This window comes from Panulirus ornatus, chromosome 24, assembly GCF_036320965.1.
Source record: "Panulirus ornatus isolate Po-2019 chromosome 24, ASM3632096v1, whole genome shotgun sequence".
In the NCBI taxonomy this organism is placed as follows: domain Eukaryota; kingdom Metazoa; phylum Arthropoda; class Malacostraca; order Decapoda; family Palinuridae; genus Panulirus; species Panulirus ornatus.
In genome coordinates, this window is record NC_092247.1 from 8,802,798 (window position 1) to 8,819,560 (window position 16,763).

A 16,763-nucleotide genomic window follows, 5' to 3' on the forward strand; every position below is an offset into this window, starting at 1 on the left:
GTTTTTACTCCTTTACATCCGGAGTTTAGCACTTATTTGTGGCGTGGGGAAGCCCTGTCCAGCCGGTGTTTTAGGACGCTCCCGTGCGATAGATGTCGGGAAGAAGCGAGCCAGAGAGACTGTCCATCACGGCTTCCTTATGGTTATCCCTAGCAGCGGAATCTAATCTGGTCAAGAGGATGTTTTTGCCGAATCCCGACGCGGCCGAGGCAGGATTTACGAGCGACGGGGAACAAGGCAGCGCTGAGGCAACTCGTCGTAAACCCAGCTGACGAGGAGCAACTTCGACAGGTCATAAAGTCAGCGTGGTGGTGGTAGTGGTAGTGTGGTGGTGCTGATGCTGGTAGTAGTAGTAGTAACAGTAGTAGTAATAGTAGTCGTAGTAGGACTAGTAGTAGTAGTAGTAAAAGTAGTAGTAGTATAGTAGAAGTAGTAGTAATACTAGTAGTATAAGTAATAGTAGTAGTACAGTAGTAGAAGTAGTAGTAATAATAGCAGCAGGAGCAATAGCCTGGTATAAGTGGTGCTGATATTCCTATTAGCAGATGTTAGTGATAATGATGATTGTGGTTTGTCAGATGTAATGAGCTCGCTAAGACTGTGACGGTCGTGGCATGCAGCTGCACTGGATCAGGAAATAATATACATATATATATATATATATATATATATATATATATATATATATATATATATATATATATATATATATATATATATATATATATATATATATATATATATATATATATATATATATATATATATGTATATGTAAGCTGACACTAAAGTTTCTAATTCCAAGTAATACCGTGTTGGTTTTCATCTTGCGAACTAACTGATACTAATTATTTTCAGTCATTATTGTCAAATCATACCAAATACAGCAATTCCTTCTTCTGTAGCCCTGTATTAAGTTTAGTAGTTTCAATTGATTAAGGTAGTTCTAGTAATACCATGCAGTAGAACTGCCTATTGAATACCCTCGTAAAGTCGCTGTGTTGAGAAAACAATATTTTTCTAAATGATCCTTTAGTACATAATGGTCTCTTGTAGAACTTCGTTCTGCGAAATATTCTTCATGAAAGAATCAATTAATTCATGTAAACATAAGGAGTTCAATGATTCATACGAGAAGACTCAACATTAGCATGGAATATGAATATGTATATATATAATGAGTCATGAGGGAGCGGGGAGGAGGGACTGGAAAGCCTCCCCTCCCGTTTTTAATTTTCCTAAAGAAGGAACAGAGAAGGGACGAAGTGAGGATATTTCCACTAAGGCTCAGTCTTTAAGTTAGATTCTTTGTACTTAGACAAAAAGCAGAAAAAATAGAGAAGAAGGATGTCTGTGAATGATTGTAAGACACGAAGGTAGAGAGAGGCATGGCAGGTGTGTATATTCACTAAGATCGTTCTTATGTCTTATCTCTCAGTGGCTGAGTTAGTTAGCGTTCATCAACATTAAGATACGAGGAAAGAAGATGGGGGTTAAAAAAAATGGAGAGGAAAGGATGAGAGAGGAGATATATAGGAAATATACGAAAATTAAGAGTATAGTAATAAGATTTAAAAGGGTTTAGGGACAAGTACATGAACACTGAGTGGAAAGAGAAGGAAAGAGATAAGAGAGATGATGCTGATGAGAGTATCGCAGAAGAGACCAGTGTGAGGTATATCTCCCTCTTGTGTTCTGGATGAGAAATACTTCATCTTGAGTTATTTGCCAGGAAGATACGACCGTAAAAGATTTCGCTTCATTTACTATTCATTAGAAAGTTACGTTCACTTGCTCTGGTTGTCAGTAAGTTCGACTTTACTAGAGATAAAGAAAACAATAAAGTAAGTATCTGTACTTACACACACACACACACACACACACACGCACACACACACACACACACACACACACACACACACACACACACACACACACACACACACACACACACACACACACACACACACACACACACACACACACACACACACACACACACACGCGCGCGCGCGCATCTCTTCTGCAATCCACAATCTTAACAACTTTCTTGACTTTATCCACTATAGATCAGAGAAACACAAGATCTTCTGAGCTCTCACCTTCGTGGACTCCACCTCACGTTCTTGGACTCCCTAGAGCTTTCGAATTCGTCTACCAAGGATAATCATCACCAAAGCCATCGATCTTGCATTCTATGACTTAAGGTCCTCGTCAGCAAGCGTCATCAGCTTCTCAGGAACCATCTTCACTCCCTACTCCTTCACTTGTGTATCCCACACATGTAAGAAATTGGAAGCTCTTTGCGATCTCATCTTATTAGTAATGTTCTCATGGGCTTGCCTATTCCAGGGACGTATGTCGTCGACTCTCTCCTTATTTTCAACGTAAATAACAAACCACCAGACTGCAATGTTCTTCAGAACACCCACAGTAGCCCCTACCAGAGGTGGGCCACAACAGCCATCATCATCATCAACCAAACCAAGACCGTGGTCTTGCATATCAACCTCGTTTTCGACCATGTCGACCACACCCTACTGTCTCACAAGGTCCCCAGGATGTGCAGACATCAAGCTTCTTGGGGTGACTTTGGACATCAAGCTATATAGGAAGGATCAGTACATCATCAAGTTTTCTAGGTGTTGTTTCCACTCACTTCATCGACTGGAGACACTTGCGCCCCCTGTGCTGACTTGGGGCATCAGAAAGGCCTCCTCCCTCGCAAATGCACTCATGCCTCCCTTGCCTCACCTTATCAACTTTATAACAGGAATTATCACCGAAGGTGCAGAAACTGGCAAACAAGGCCTTTTCAGGAGCGAGTCAATACACTAAACCTCCCAACCTCTCTGACCATCACCTGAAAATCATCAAAAAAGGATAGAATGATGTTTCTGCACTCCTATCGCCACCGTCACCTCCTGCCATCTGAGATCCCTCGTCTCCAAGTTTCAATTCGGCACTCCACTGCATCGACCCCGTACATACAGACCGCAACAAGAACTGCTTCATAGCATCATAGGAGTATATCTTATGCCTGACCAGTCATTTATAGATATATATATATATATATATATATATATATATATATATATATATATATATATATATATATATATATATATATATATATATATATATATATATATATATATATATGTTCTTAAGATAATAGGATCTAACGTTGAAAATATGCAAATGAAATACATATAACAATAAACAATGGGGTATCAAACTGTCTTTGCACTGTGTTAGTGTTCAAGTGTGCGTGTGTGTGTGTGTGTGTGTGTGTGTGTGTGTGTGTGTGTACAAATGTATGTCAGAGAGAGAGAGAGAGAGAGAGAGAGAGAGAGAGAGAGAGAGAGAGAGAGAGAGAGAGAGAGAGAGAGAGAGAGAGAGAGAGAGAGAGAGCCTTTGAAATATAAGAATTAAAGAAAGTGAAAAGCAATAATAGTATATCTAGACAAATCTATTAGTTGCCGATTATCAAAAGATGTTTTAATAAGATGAAGAATATAATCATCTTAGTAAACTTACATTCAATAAAATCAGAGAATAAGCATTGATGACTATTTATGGCTGACCACAGTGTAGAAAGTGAGCAAACCTAATTGGCATTCAGGCTCCGAAGATCTCTCAGTGCAAGCTGCTTGCAACTCGATCCCGCGACAACACTTGGCGTGTCTAAGGATCGTCCATCCTTCACCTGCAATGGTTTTATGTGCCTAGTTCGTCGTCAGGAGCACGACACACAGTCACCCTGCTCGACCGTCGTTTATTGAATAATCTTTCGGATGATAATACCCCGTAGTCTGGGGTGACTCGTCTTGTGTATGTGTGGAGGGGGAAGGTGGCAGGATGGGCAGTAAGAAAGCTGGCGTGGTGGGACCAGAGGCAAGAGAAAATGGTAAATTAAACCTACATTTAAGAAGATAATGAACAGCTCTTTGTCTTGATCTAATTAACATACTCAGTGACACCTGGATCGATTTCTTTCGTCTGTAAACACAACGAAAAAGGCTTACTTTACATGAACACTTCACAACATGATGTTCATGAGCACACAAATGCACACATGTAGACTAATATAGGAACATGTAGATACAAGATCCCCATACAAAATAGCATCCAAGGTGGCATATGAATACATTTGCAAGTACACAGACACAAACATTTACACATATACATGAAAATAGAGAAAATCCTAATCGTGTATTTCTAACGTCTTGCTTCACGTTCTGCGACGGTCTCATCGAAAGACATGACAGCACGTATCACAGTTCATAGCTGGTGCTCACAGTCGTGTTACTCAGATGAAAACATACAGAAGTAGCAAACTACTTTGCAAAATGATCACGAAGGTTATCATCAAGTGATCCGTTCTTATGCTGGTAGATGTATATACATAGAACTAGAGCAGAGGCAGATGAATATAAACTAAAGGTATTAAAAATTGGATATGTCACTAAAACTATTATAGTGTTTTTATTTTCATTTAGACGAAAAGGCAAGTGGAAGAGAGAGAGGAAGGAAGGAATGAAGCCTTGGCAGTAAAGAAATGGGAGACAGGAGAGGAAGGAGTGAGGGAGGGAGGGCGTCTGTATGTGTTGCGACGAGGCAGACATCGTATCAGAGGCAGGCTGGTGTTTACGTCAAGGTAACTCACGTCCACAGAGACGTAGAATCTTGAGCTGGTCTGTCAGGCTACACCATCAGATCCTGACCTGGTGAGCACCACAACCTGACCTGGTGAGCACCACAGCCTGACCTGGTGAATCATTTTGCCACACTACACCACTGGAATGATCCTGACCTGGTGAGCAAGAGAGCCTGTATGGTTCTAGAAGTAATGTTTGTTGCTGTGATAACCTACCTTACACTGTAGGTTGGGAAGGTTCACACACCCTAGGAAGGTTCGGAAGGCTTAAGGATAATAACGATACGTCAAGACAGTTTGTCTTCCTGGGAAGTTATGGCGAGATATGTAAAACACATTCATGATATTACTGGCCACAAGAGGAAATTTCAACTAGATATCACTGTTCAAAGTAGTTAGGTTTCACCAGAATCATTAACTACTCTTTTCTGTTCACACTGATTTCATGTTGTTATTGCCATCAGGTGCTGGTAATAATGCTGGTCACACTAACAATATAACTGCTCCTGACACTGATATTGTTATAGTGTAAATTATGATAATTTTTCCTGATAATTATCCTGCTCCTCTTACTGTCCCCTGTCATAAAGGGGCCCCTGCTGATGGAACTTATTATACCTAAGTTTTTGCTGAGGGTAAAATCGCTGTTCTTGCTGCTGTGATGGGTGAAGCGGCTGCGGGTAGCGAAGTCGTTATCGATGATGTATGATTGCTATTGTTGCTACTGCTCTCAGTGGTGCTAATGGTAGCTCATCTGTCGATAGCGTTGTTACTGCTGCTGCTCTTCACAATACCAGTGTTCAGTTGCTGTTCATCTTTCGGGCGTTGGTAGTCCACTTAAGCCTGATATATCTGCTGATCTTGTTGCAGGGAAATGATGGAATTCTTTGAAGTGAGTAGTTCCTCAACGAGACTGTGGTCCTTTTCGTCAAGTGACGATGGTTCTGCCTCCCCGATGGCGAGTTGAATCTACACCAACTTGCTGGTCACAATAGGCAGCTCTCAACACTCGTAGACCCAGACACAGGTGGCAGCACCATTCTTATTGTGTGTGTGTGTGTGTGTGTGTGTGTGTGTGTGTGTGTGTGTGTGTGTGTGTGTGTGTGTGTGTGTGGAGACTTAGACATAGAAAGCATCACTATTCTTAGTGTGTTTAGACTAACGTGCAGATACAGGTGTTTGCCTTACCCTTACTCAGCGCGAACGAAGGTAGAAACTGCATCAGTCTTTCTTTGTGTTCCCTTAAGTGGCTACATTATCTTTACTGTGTGTGGATCTAGATGACATTACGAACCATAATCGGTGATGGGACATAGGAGATATTGTCTCCCAGTGTGGATGTACTTAGACAAGGGTAAGAGTGTCCTTTATCATATATAAACTGAGACTAGGAATGACATCCCCCAGAAAGGAATGATCTTCAAGTTGGCTTAGATCCTAGATCTGGCAGGTCGTACTTCTATACTGTGTGCAGACTCACACAAGTGTGGTAGAGAAATGATTTAGTCTATGAGGTTTGAGGCTGAAGTGTTTCGCCTGCCCCTCCCTCCTGTGTGGATCCACCAGTCACGAGTAACAACTTTATCCTTCGTGTCTCTTGAATATAATCGTGATATGAAAAGGGACTTGATGGAGACTCGAGTTCGCCCATCATGTTAACCTTGCTGCCTTCTAAATTCTTAAACGACTGGAACCTCACAATAATAGATATTTTAAGCCGACTTAGACAGGGTTAATTGCTAAATATTGACCAATTGTAATCGTGTCAACTTAATTCCAGACCTTTTAATTGGCTCATTAGTATCAGGACTCTCTTCCCCCCTACCTACACCGTATAATTAAAAGCTATAACGATGTAGATTTATTGATGGAGTTTGAGCACTTTAAAATCTCATATACCGCAGGTTTTCCCGGCAACTTCTATTTTGCATAATGGTAATTTTCTTGGATGGAAGAGAAAATAATCGTTCTAATTCCTGTACTATTAGGCAGTTACCCATGCGTTGTTCCCGTGAGAAACGAATATTTCATGATAATTACGAGTAAATTATACATTTTTTTCATGTATTTATAATTAGCGTGTGGGCTGTAATGAGCCTCAGGGACAGAAAACGCAGCGTGTTCCTTTGTGAGTGACTTACGACACTTCAGATGATAATATGATAATCTTTATTGCAGTCTCTAAGGAGGGAATGAAGAAGGTTGTGCAGGAGTGAGGAGGCAGAAGACGGAGCTCAGGAATGTAGTAGAAGGAGAAGTGAACAAGAGTGAAGCATGACCACGCACAAGGCCTTCCTTAGATATCCTCAACCCAAGCTTGATACGTACAAGTGCTTCAAGTCTTATCATCTTCGGCAACATTTGGCCATCGGTACAAAGATGGAAGCAACACAACTAAACGCCAACAATGTAAATGACTTTTAACTGTATCTAAAGAAAAACAAAAATAAAAGATAAGGGGAATGTTTTCCTAATGTAAATGTATTGTGACTTTTATCTGTGTCTGTATCAGTATAACAAAGCATAGGAGATAACATATCAGCTTCCACACTCGTGGTTGGTTGGAATCCTTGTTGATCTTAGTGAAGCCTGAAAGTTGTAAGAGCCCCATATAAGGCCTGCTGGTGTTGTATATGAATAGACATACATACATGTGTGTGTGTGTGTGTGTGTGTGTGCGTGTGTGTTCCTGATAAATGGTCAGATAAAAAGCAAGAAAACTGAGCACCCCGATAGCCAAACGTGCAAATCGATATGGACAATTGACAAAAATTTAAACACAGATGATATCTTTTTCTGTCCAATTATAATTGGACAGAAAAAGATAAACGCGATTGTAGACACTTAAACCCCTAAAAAAAGTAATAAAGACCAATGGTTTCACAAGGTCTAGTCCCCAACGTATCAGCAAGAATTGGTCAACAGACATTGTGTTTATGAGGCATAAATCACCAGGTAGCAAGGTAATGGTCTGTATCAGATATAATCAACCGACTTCTCGTAAGCGAATTTCGCAGCTGAGGGGCTGAGGGTTAGGTCATTAGTGTGAAAAGTTCCAGTATCTTCATCTGACTGTGAATTCATTCTTTCAAGGCAGCTCCTGATAATTACCCATAATTGTCTGGTGATAAGACAGTAGATACTAAGTCATTAACACATTACATCATGATTATTTGATTTCCTATCATCCTAAAGAGGTAATCTATCATTCAGGACGAGGAAACTTTGAATCCCAGGAATTACACTTTACGATAAGAACCTCATAATATGAGTGAGGGAAAGTTCAAGTAAGGCTTTAAGTTAAGTATTTCTTTTGATCCCATTAAACATGATTCATTCTCTTATGTCACAAGAATACAAGTATTTACTTTTTGAGTTATTTGTAGTAACGATAATGAATCATTTTGTTTTGTTCGATTGTATTAATCTCTTCATAAATCACTGTAGTTTCAATAGAAGCCACGTACACATTACTGCAGTTTGGTAGCTACCAGGTACATCTTCCTCCTCAAGCTCTCGTTGTCACTGAAGATAGGACCTAATGAGAGAGTCTAAATACTCCTGTCGAGTCAGCAAGGTGTGTATGGATATTATCGTCAGAGATTTCTCTTATACTGTTGGTGGTTAGATACCAGCTGTACTACAGTGTTACCTTTTCAACTACGAAAGATGAATCATTGTATATAGTTTTCAAAGCTTATTTCTTGGGGGACACTACTGTCTGTACTCAAAAGAGAGCTGAAAATACACGCTTGATTTAAACAGATTTGACGTCTAGGCATATGGCTGAAAGTATCAAATTTTAACTTTATTTAGCAGAGTGGATGAAGGGGCCTGTGTAGTTTATTGTGGAGATAGTTGACTGTCTGGTTAACAGTATATGTGGTAGGATATACTATGAATAAGACAGTTGAGCATCAGACTGGATAGTTTTGGATACTGTACCTTATTCATCTCAGCAGGTTATTGTGTGATATGCTCACATTAACATCACATACATTGCAGTATTTTGTTTGTTATACACACCATTTGCTCAGTGTGGGATATAAGGGTAACAATTTACAGATATTCTAAAATTAGTATGATACATATGATCTATACACATTGAAAAGTGGTGATTTGATATGGAGGGAAAAGTAGAAAGAGATTCATTCCGACAGGAGGCGCTGGGAATACATGATGAGGAGTAGGTTATTGTTAGTATGGTTGGGGTCTGAACAATAGATTTATGACAGTGGAGGAACGAGTGGAGCATCTGGGGTCAAGAGGTGTGGAACGTTAAACAGAATTCCAACAGAGCACAGCCCATGAGGATACTGGTTGTATTATCACATGATACCAAGAGACGTGCTGCATATGAAGGCTCCAACTACCGGGTTTTCTCAGAGAAGGCACGAAGGCTTAGAAGAAATTTTCCTTATGTGAGGTCAGTATTCCATGGTGTGATGTGAATCGTAAGATCAAAATTGATCTGTAAAAAGACGATTTTTCTTCATCCTTAGAATCTGTTCATGAGGATTGCTTGGGAGAAAAAAAATGATGGGTGATGAAATTGCTGAGAAGAGACATGGATGTGCTGGGATACGTGTTTAGTTTTGACGGAGAGATAGGTATAAAAATGGCAGAGATGATACAAGTAAATCTGTTTATAGAAAAAAACTAACCACATGACAAGGTCTATTGGAGGATGACTTGTAGGGATACAATAGGTGCAGGTTCCTGCAGCAGTTTATGCCTGTATCTCGATGGGCAAGTGATGGTTAATGAACCCATATTGACATGAGATCATCACGGTTACTTTATGATATCTTCTACATATCCTTCACATGATTCACTAAGCCATTGTATCATTCTCCAAATATCCTACACTTGAATTATCAACCGGTTGTATCATCCTCTAGGTAACCCTCTTATGATTTATTAACCGGTTATATCATCCTGTAGATACCCTACTCATGATTCATCGAGCTGTTGTATCATACTCAAGATACCCTCTCATGATTTATCAGGTTGTTGTATTATCCTCTGAATATACTACTCATGAATCATTGCAATGAGATATACAACAGATGTTGTCTTACCTTCCTCATTAGAAACCTCATAGTTCGTTGTATTGTTCACCTTCTCTTTGGATGTGGCAAATGAATCAACTAGTGAAGCCAGATTAAATAGTTTCCCTGAAGCTACACTTTCTCACAGTCGATGGTGATGACGGAGCGATATGCCAGGCCCCAAGAGCCTTATAGGGTGGTCACACAACCCAGCGGTCACATTGCTGTCTCTGACCTTTGATCCTTGAGGTCGCTCCTCTCTCAAATGGTCGTAGCGTCAGGGTGGTCTTTACACGTAACCTGGTCTTTCCAAACATGAAAAGTTGTTTGTAAGGAAATGTTTCGTGTGTCTGGGTAGTCCTGAGGATGTCTAAACTCGAGAGGGTTGACGTCAGTAGTGGTTGAAGAGTTCGTTTTCTTGTTGGTGGTCGTTCAGGGTGTTGGGTCGTCGACCCCTCAGTCGTTTTATGAAAGGATGGGTCGTGGTGGCTAAGAGGTCTGCGTAAGGTGGTGCCCTGATAAAAGTTTCATGGAATAAAACATGCCATTAATGGCCATAAGATCTTTTTGTGAGAGAGAAAAATTTTATTGGTCAGAGATACCCAAGCGGTTGAAGACAAGACGGGACACAACTTGAACCGGGTTTTTTAGGTATGGAGTGGTCTTAATAGCGGGTGGTCTCTGTACCGGGTGGGCCTTTACCTGGTCGACTGACTGGTCGGGGTGGTCGGAGTTTGGGGATCGGGTCGGCCCCATGCTGAGCCGACCAGCCCGCCTTTAAGACGCGACGTGGAATTCTCGCTTGTCCGCCCTGACTTCCTTCTCCCAGAGGTTAAGACAGTCAGTCAGTCTCCTTACATACCACTATCACCACCACCACTACTAACCACCACAACCACAACCATCATCCCTCCTAACCACAGCTAGAACCACTAACCATCACTATCACCATTACCACCATCATCACTACCATCAATATCATTTTTACGACCACCTCCACAACCACTGTCACCATTACTGTCATCATCGTCATCTCTACCAACACGATCACCACCATCATCACCACACCAACACCGTAACCACCACTACTACTGCTACTAGTACTACCACCATTCCCCTGATCCATTTTTCTTTTGCTGATTATGGATGAAATTATCGTGATTAACTGCATATAACGTCAAGACAATGTAACTAAGAGGAGAGAAATACTTTTTTTCATAGATGCTATACTTCAAGGCTGTATTTGAAGACAAGGGCCAAGATACATAGAATAAAGATATCATAATGAATACATAAAAGTAAAAGAATGGTCGTATAGAAATTATCAAACTACCAGAGAGAGAGAGAGAGAGAGAGAGAGAGAGAGAGAGAGAGAGAGAGAGAGAGAGAGAGAGAGAGAGAGAGAGAGAGAGAGAGAGAGAGAGAGAGAGAGAGAGAGAGAGAGAGAGAGAGAGGGATTCCATAAGGTATCTCTATTTGCCTTCATCTGTATTTAGCTAACTTCAGTACCCTTCTGAAAGAGAAAATGCTTCCAGATGTCCAGATTCTACTGCTGATGTTCCTGTCATATTCCCAAGTCTCTAATCAAATTGTAATTTCGACGAACTGATCAATCTAATCATTATGTCTTCTCTCCTGGGCAGGTCCCTCATCCTGTAAAAGATAAAAATTTAGTAAACTCGAGCAATACCTTAGTTGTGTCTCATCTGACCATTCTAAGGATTCCTGGATGTGGCATAAAGTGATGATGAGACTTGTACAGCATATGTTGTGTAGTCGTTGGTCTACCCACTGATCTCCGACCCCCAGACTGCCATGAGAAACTATTCACACCTAATTTCCTCTCAGGACATGACGAAGCCATCTTAACTAACTCCTACAAAATCCAGAATGGACGCTACGTTCTATATCAAGTTAGTTTATACATTTTAGACATTACGTCAGAATGTCACATAATCTTGCATATCTAAGACTTCTCATCTTTGGTGCCTTTATCGCTTTTACTTGGATACTTGAGCTCCATTACTCTCAAGGGTAGACAGGACTGGTATATAGAGACCCACATTAAAAACCTTGAACCTTTCTTAGAACATCATAACCTTTTAAATCCATGAAGTTTGAATTCTGATCCTCTCAAGATCTTTCTCTTTTTTCTTATATATATATATCTTGCATTTACATTCATCGAGAGACATAACCTTTGCGACCTTTACAATACACTCGATTTTTTCTACATATTTTCAAACCATGTTCTTTATTTGCTTCATTCCAGCTAGCAACACTATTCAGCAAATCCCATACAGATACTGTCAAGGTCATTCTGCAAATTCCTAAGAGATTCTGTCACCAGTGAACCCTCTTCTCCTCATATTAAAGGTAACGTGTTGATGTTTCATCGAAATAATAGTCATTGCTTGGGTTGTGAACATGACAAAGAGAAAGGGTGAGGAAACACTTCCTTGGCTCACAGCATTCATGACATCAGACCGAATGGATTCATCATCCTCTCATAATTTAAATACATCCTCTTTATTTCTGAGTTTTACACACACACACATACAAACACACACATACACACACACACACAAACACACACATACACACACACATGCATATAAACTCATAGAATACAAAACTTATGCTTATCATAATGTCCCAGCAATAGCTCAACAAGCAAAACACACAGATACACCTCAGGCTCGACACAAAGGAAAGAGGAATAATATAGAGAGACTCACTCTAATAACCCCACTTGAGACGAGCCCCAGATACATTAACATCCTTGTCTCACTCTCCACCACATCCTCTGTACGTGGGTCCTTTATCTCCAGTCTTCGTTCTCCCTACACAAAGTACCTCCACAAGCACCCCAGCAGCAGCAAAGCATCACCTTGCCAGCAAAAAAACAAAGAACAAAAATAAATGATTCCAGCTCTCCCTCTGTCTTTATCCCACACCCTCAACAACAAGCAACAACATCCCTTCTCTTCAATATTCCTCTTCCATTACGTACCTACCTCTTTTCCTTCGCCTCTTCCACAGACGTCGCTTATCAAGGCAGCAGCGGCAAACAAAGGCGGCACACAGCTGGGAGGGTGGTTGGGGTGCCCGGGCCACTAGCGGCCTGGCCTGCTCGTTAGCAGGTGGGCTGAAGCTTTGCCTGAACCAGCCAGCCCCAGTGGCGGGCGGACCGAGGGAGGAGGGAGCACCACCTCCCAACCACCAGACTCACTTGTAATGAACCATTTGTTTTATGGCCTCGCTTGGTGGGGAGGGAGGGAGGTGGGGAGAGCACTTCCACCGTGGCCACACCGCCTCTAGGACAGATGGGAAGGAGGAGGAGGAGGAGGAGGAGGAGTCTTGATGGGTTTAATGGTGAGACACGTAGGTAGAGAGAGAGAGAGAGAGAGAGAGAGAGAGAGAGAGAGAGAGAGAGAGAGAGAGAGAGAGAGAGAGAGAGAGAGAGAGAGAGAGAGAGAGAGAGAGAGAGAGCACTAACATGGAAAAATTGAGGTGTTATTCTCATCAAATCTTTCACTGACCAGAGACACCCAACACCGGATAAAATTGATAATTGTGTTGTAGATATCTAAAGAATCATGATAGGAGACGAATGAAGGATAATGAAAGAGAAAGTGTAAGAAAAATAGGGAAAAGGAACATGAAATACGATATGTAAGGGACTGACTAAGTTCTCTCGAAATCCCGATATGTTTAAATATCTAAAGCAGCCTGTTTTTATCATTCTTTGTCTGTCTGTCTGTCTCTCTCTCTCTCTCTCTCTCTCTCTCTCTCTCTCTCTCTCTATATATATATATATATATATATATATATATATATATATATATATAATGATAATGATAATAATAATAATAATAGTAATAATAATAATAATAATAATAATAATAATAATAGTAATAATAATAATAATAGTAATATAATAATAATAATGATAATAATAATAATAATAATAATAATAACAATAGCAATAATAATAATGATACTTGACCTTAAGGAAATGACAGCATATAGAAACATTAATTCAGTTATCTATCGTTCATGTTGTGTGAGTATCTGGTTGAGTGGAGTGCACACCAGACATCACAACCTCTTGCAACACAGCACAGCACCAGCTCTGGTCTTCACGTATATTGTCTTTTACCATTGTCGTTCCGATGATTCATCTGCCGATCCCACTCACTCTCACTGGGCCAAGATAACTTATTTACCTCATCCAGTGATAGGTTGACAGGAGCTCTCTGAAGTGTGTGGGTTTCGTTAGCGCTAAAAGTGGCTTCTTATACTGGATAATTGGTTCAGTTCTAATACTTATAGATACTTATTACTTAATTAGATGCAAGTTTATTCCCTTCAGTTGAGAGCTGTGTTCAGTTTGTATAAAAAGTTTTCAAGAGTAGTAGAAGTATCATCATTCTATTTTGTTTCTTTCTCCGTCCGTACGTTATTTCAATAAAGACTCACAGTGCCTGGCCGCAGGTCAGCTAACTGTATTCCAGGGGTAATCATATGGAGCTGAGATCTGGGACAGAAGCAGAGCACTGAACGCGTGATAGCAAAAGTATGAATGCTTGTCAGAACGCCAGTTTCCCTTATGGGTTCCGCCCAACTTATCCAGTAGAAAAGGAAATAATTACCAAATATATATATATATATATATATATATATATATATATATATATATATATATATATATATATATATATATATATATATATATATATATATATATATATATTCTGACCTACGTATCACTCGGAGGGTCAATCTATCGTCTGTGATGCTCATTACAGTCCTGCTGGCTGCGAGTACTAATAGCCTGGAGGATCAGGGTACGCTCCCTGCCAAGAAGTCCTAGACGTAAATCAGGTGAGCTGTCGGCTCCTGTTGGCTAGCCTCCCAAGATAAGATTCCGCGCATTGTACAAGTTCCTTAGCTGGTGTTAGTAGTGTGAAGGGAGGTAGTGCTATTAACAGCGATGGTGTTGTGAATGGTGGTAGTAGAAATAGTTGTTGTAGTGATGTTGTTGGAATTAATAGAAAGGTGGTCGAAGCAGTTGTTGGGGAGATATGGTACTATTAGCAGTGATTGTGTGAATCGTGATGGTAGACAGTTATGATGGTAATGTTGCTGGAAGAGAAAGGAGATAGCAGCTGTAGTAATGTTGTCAGTTGCTACAATGCTGACAACTGAATTAGTAGGATAGATAGTATTAAAAAGACTTTATATTATGCCTTATATTATGCGTGAGTGATTATATATATATATATATATATATATATATATATATATATATATATATATATATATATATATATATAATCAACAGAGATCGAAAGAATCAAAGAAAGAGTTTCCAGAATATTTCTGAGATCTCTGTATGATTTCAAATTAACTGGCCTTTAATATTCAAATATTTTAAAGAGTACAGGTTAATAAGATTCCTAAGATTCAGAATAACACCACAGATTGGTAAGAATCGACGTAATACGCCTAGGAATTACATGAAATTAGTACGCGTTATAATGCGCGCGAGAGATTTCAACGGGACAGTAACTAGTAATCCAAGGCAGATTTCGGCCAATATCTGTTTCTTCTTCTTCTGCTCTGTTTCCGTTCTTCTTCTTCTTCTTTTCTTCTTCTTCTTCTTCTTCTTCTCTCTCTCTCTCTCTCTCTCTCTCTCTCTCTCTCTCTCTCTCTCTCTCTCTCTCTCTCTCTCTCTCTCTCTCTCTCTCTCTCTCTCTCTCTCTCTCTCTCTCTCTCCATTTTTCTCGTCCTCTTCAGTCAGCGATGTGTGTGCATGAGACAGTCCCATAGTGTCGCACCATCAGTGTCTCCACAGTCACATCTTCATGACCTGATATTACCCCATCCATACTCATGCTACCAAACCTTCCCCAGCCACAGTGTAGCGTCTTGAAATGGCCTCAAATGACTCATTATCCAGGCGGATGTACAGTATCATTAACCAAGGCGATACATTGCAATACCAACGGTACGTTAGCCGTAACTGAGTAACATCAGGTTCAGCTACTGTTTTGCATCAGTCACCTCGCTTATAATCATAGGATCCACGACCACACCGTCGCACCAGACCTACATGCACTTTCGTACTTTGAGAAGGACCATATATACAGTGAATACGCATATGGTCTTAGCAGCATCTTGAACATCTTAAGGGAAGTGAAGTTTTCATGATTTTTCGATTGATGACTATATGTTTACGTTGACGGCTTTACTGATCCTGCCAAGCGACAGGTCAAAAGCCGAACAAACATTCAATCAACCGAGTGTGCACGACAGCGGTAAACATCTATTCCATAGCTCCAGCTTCTCATCAGATATTACATTGCCATTCTCACTCTTGTAATAAAGACACTTTTACTGCTACCCATCCACTCTTACGCTATCTATTGTCATACAAACTACAGTACAGTCTAATGTTCAAGCATGTAACCCTAACATTTCTGTAGACGTTTCTGATCAGAAATTTACATGCACAGGCCCTAGAAAAATCAACCGCCTCTTATAAACCACTATTAAGCAATGTCACTTAAGCTCTTTACCATTAGCTTATGTTATACTAGTCGTTGTCACATCATTGGTACATCAATCGCTGTCCTACCAGACACTGTCACACACCAACCGAAGGGGTCACTGTATATTGTTATACAAGATGCAGTCCCATCACCTGTTGTCACATTAACCCTAGTTCCATCGACTCTTACAAAACCAGACACTTTGTTACTGTCCGTTATCCCATCAGTCATAGCCACACAGGCAAAGACTCTTTTGTCTTACTAACCAATGTCTTATACGTCACTGTAATACCATACTCAATCTCATCTGACATCGTAACACAAGCCAATTGTTTCACCAGCTACGGTGCCTTCAGCTACTGAGCCACCAGTAGCCAGTTACACTAACTTTCTGTTCGTGTTATGCAACTCAGCCAAGCAGATGCTGAAAGGCCTGTGTCTACTTTACATCTAGAACCATCCATTGTTACTCTAACTACACGACCACAGTTGCCT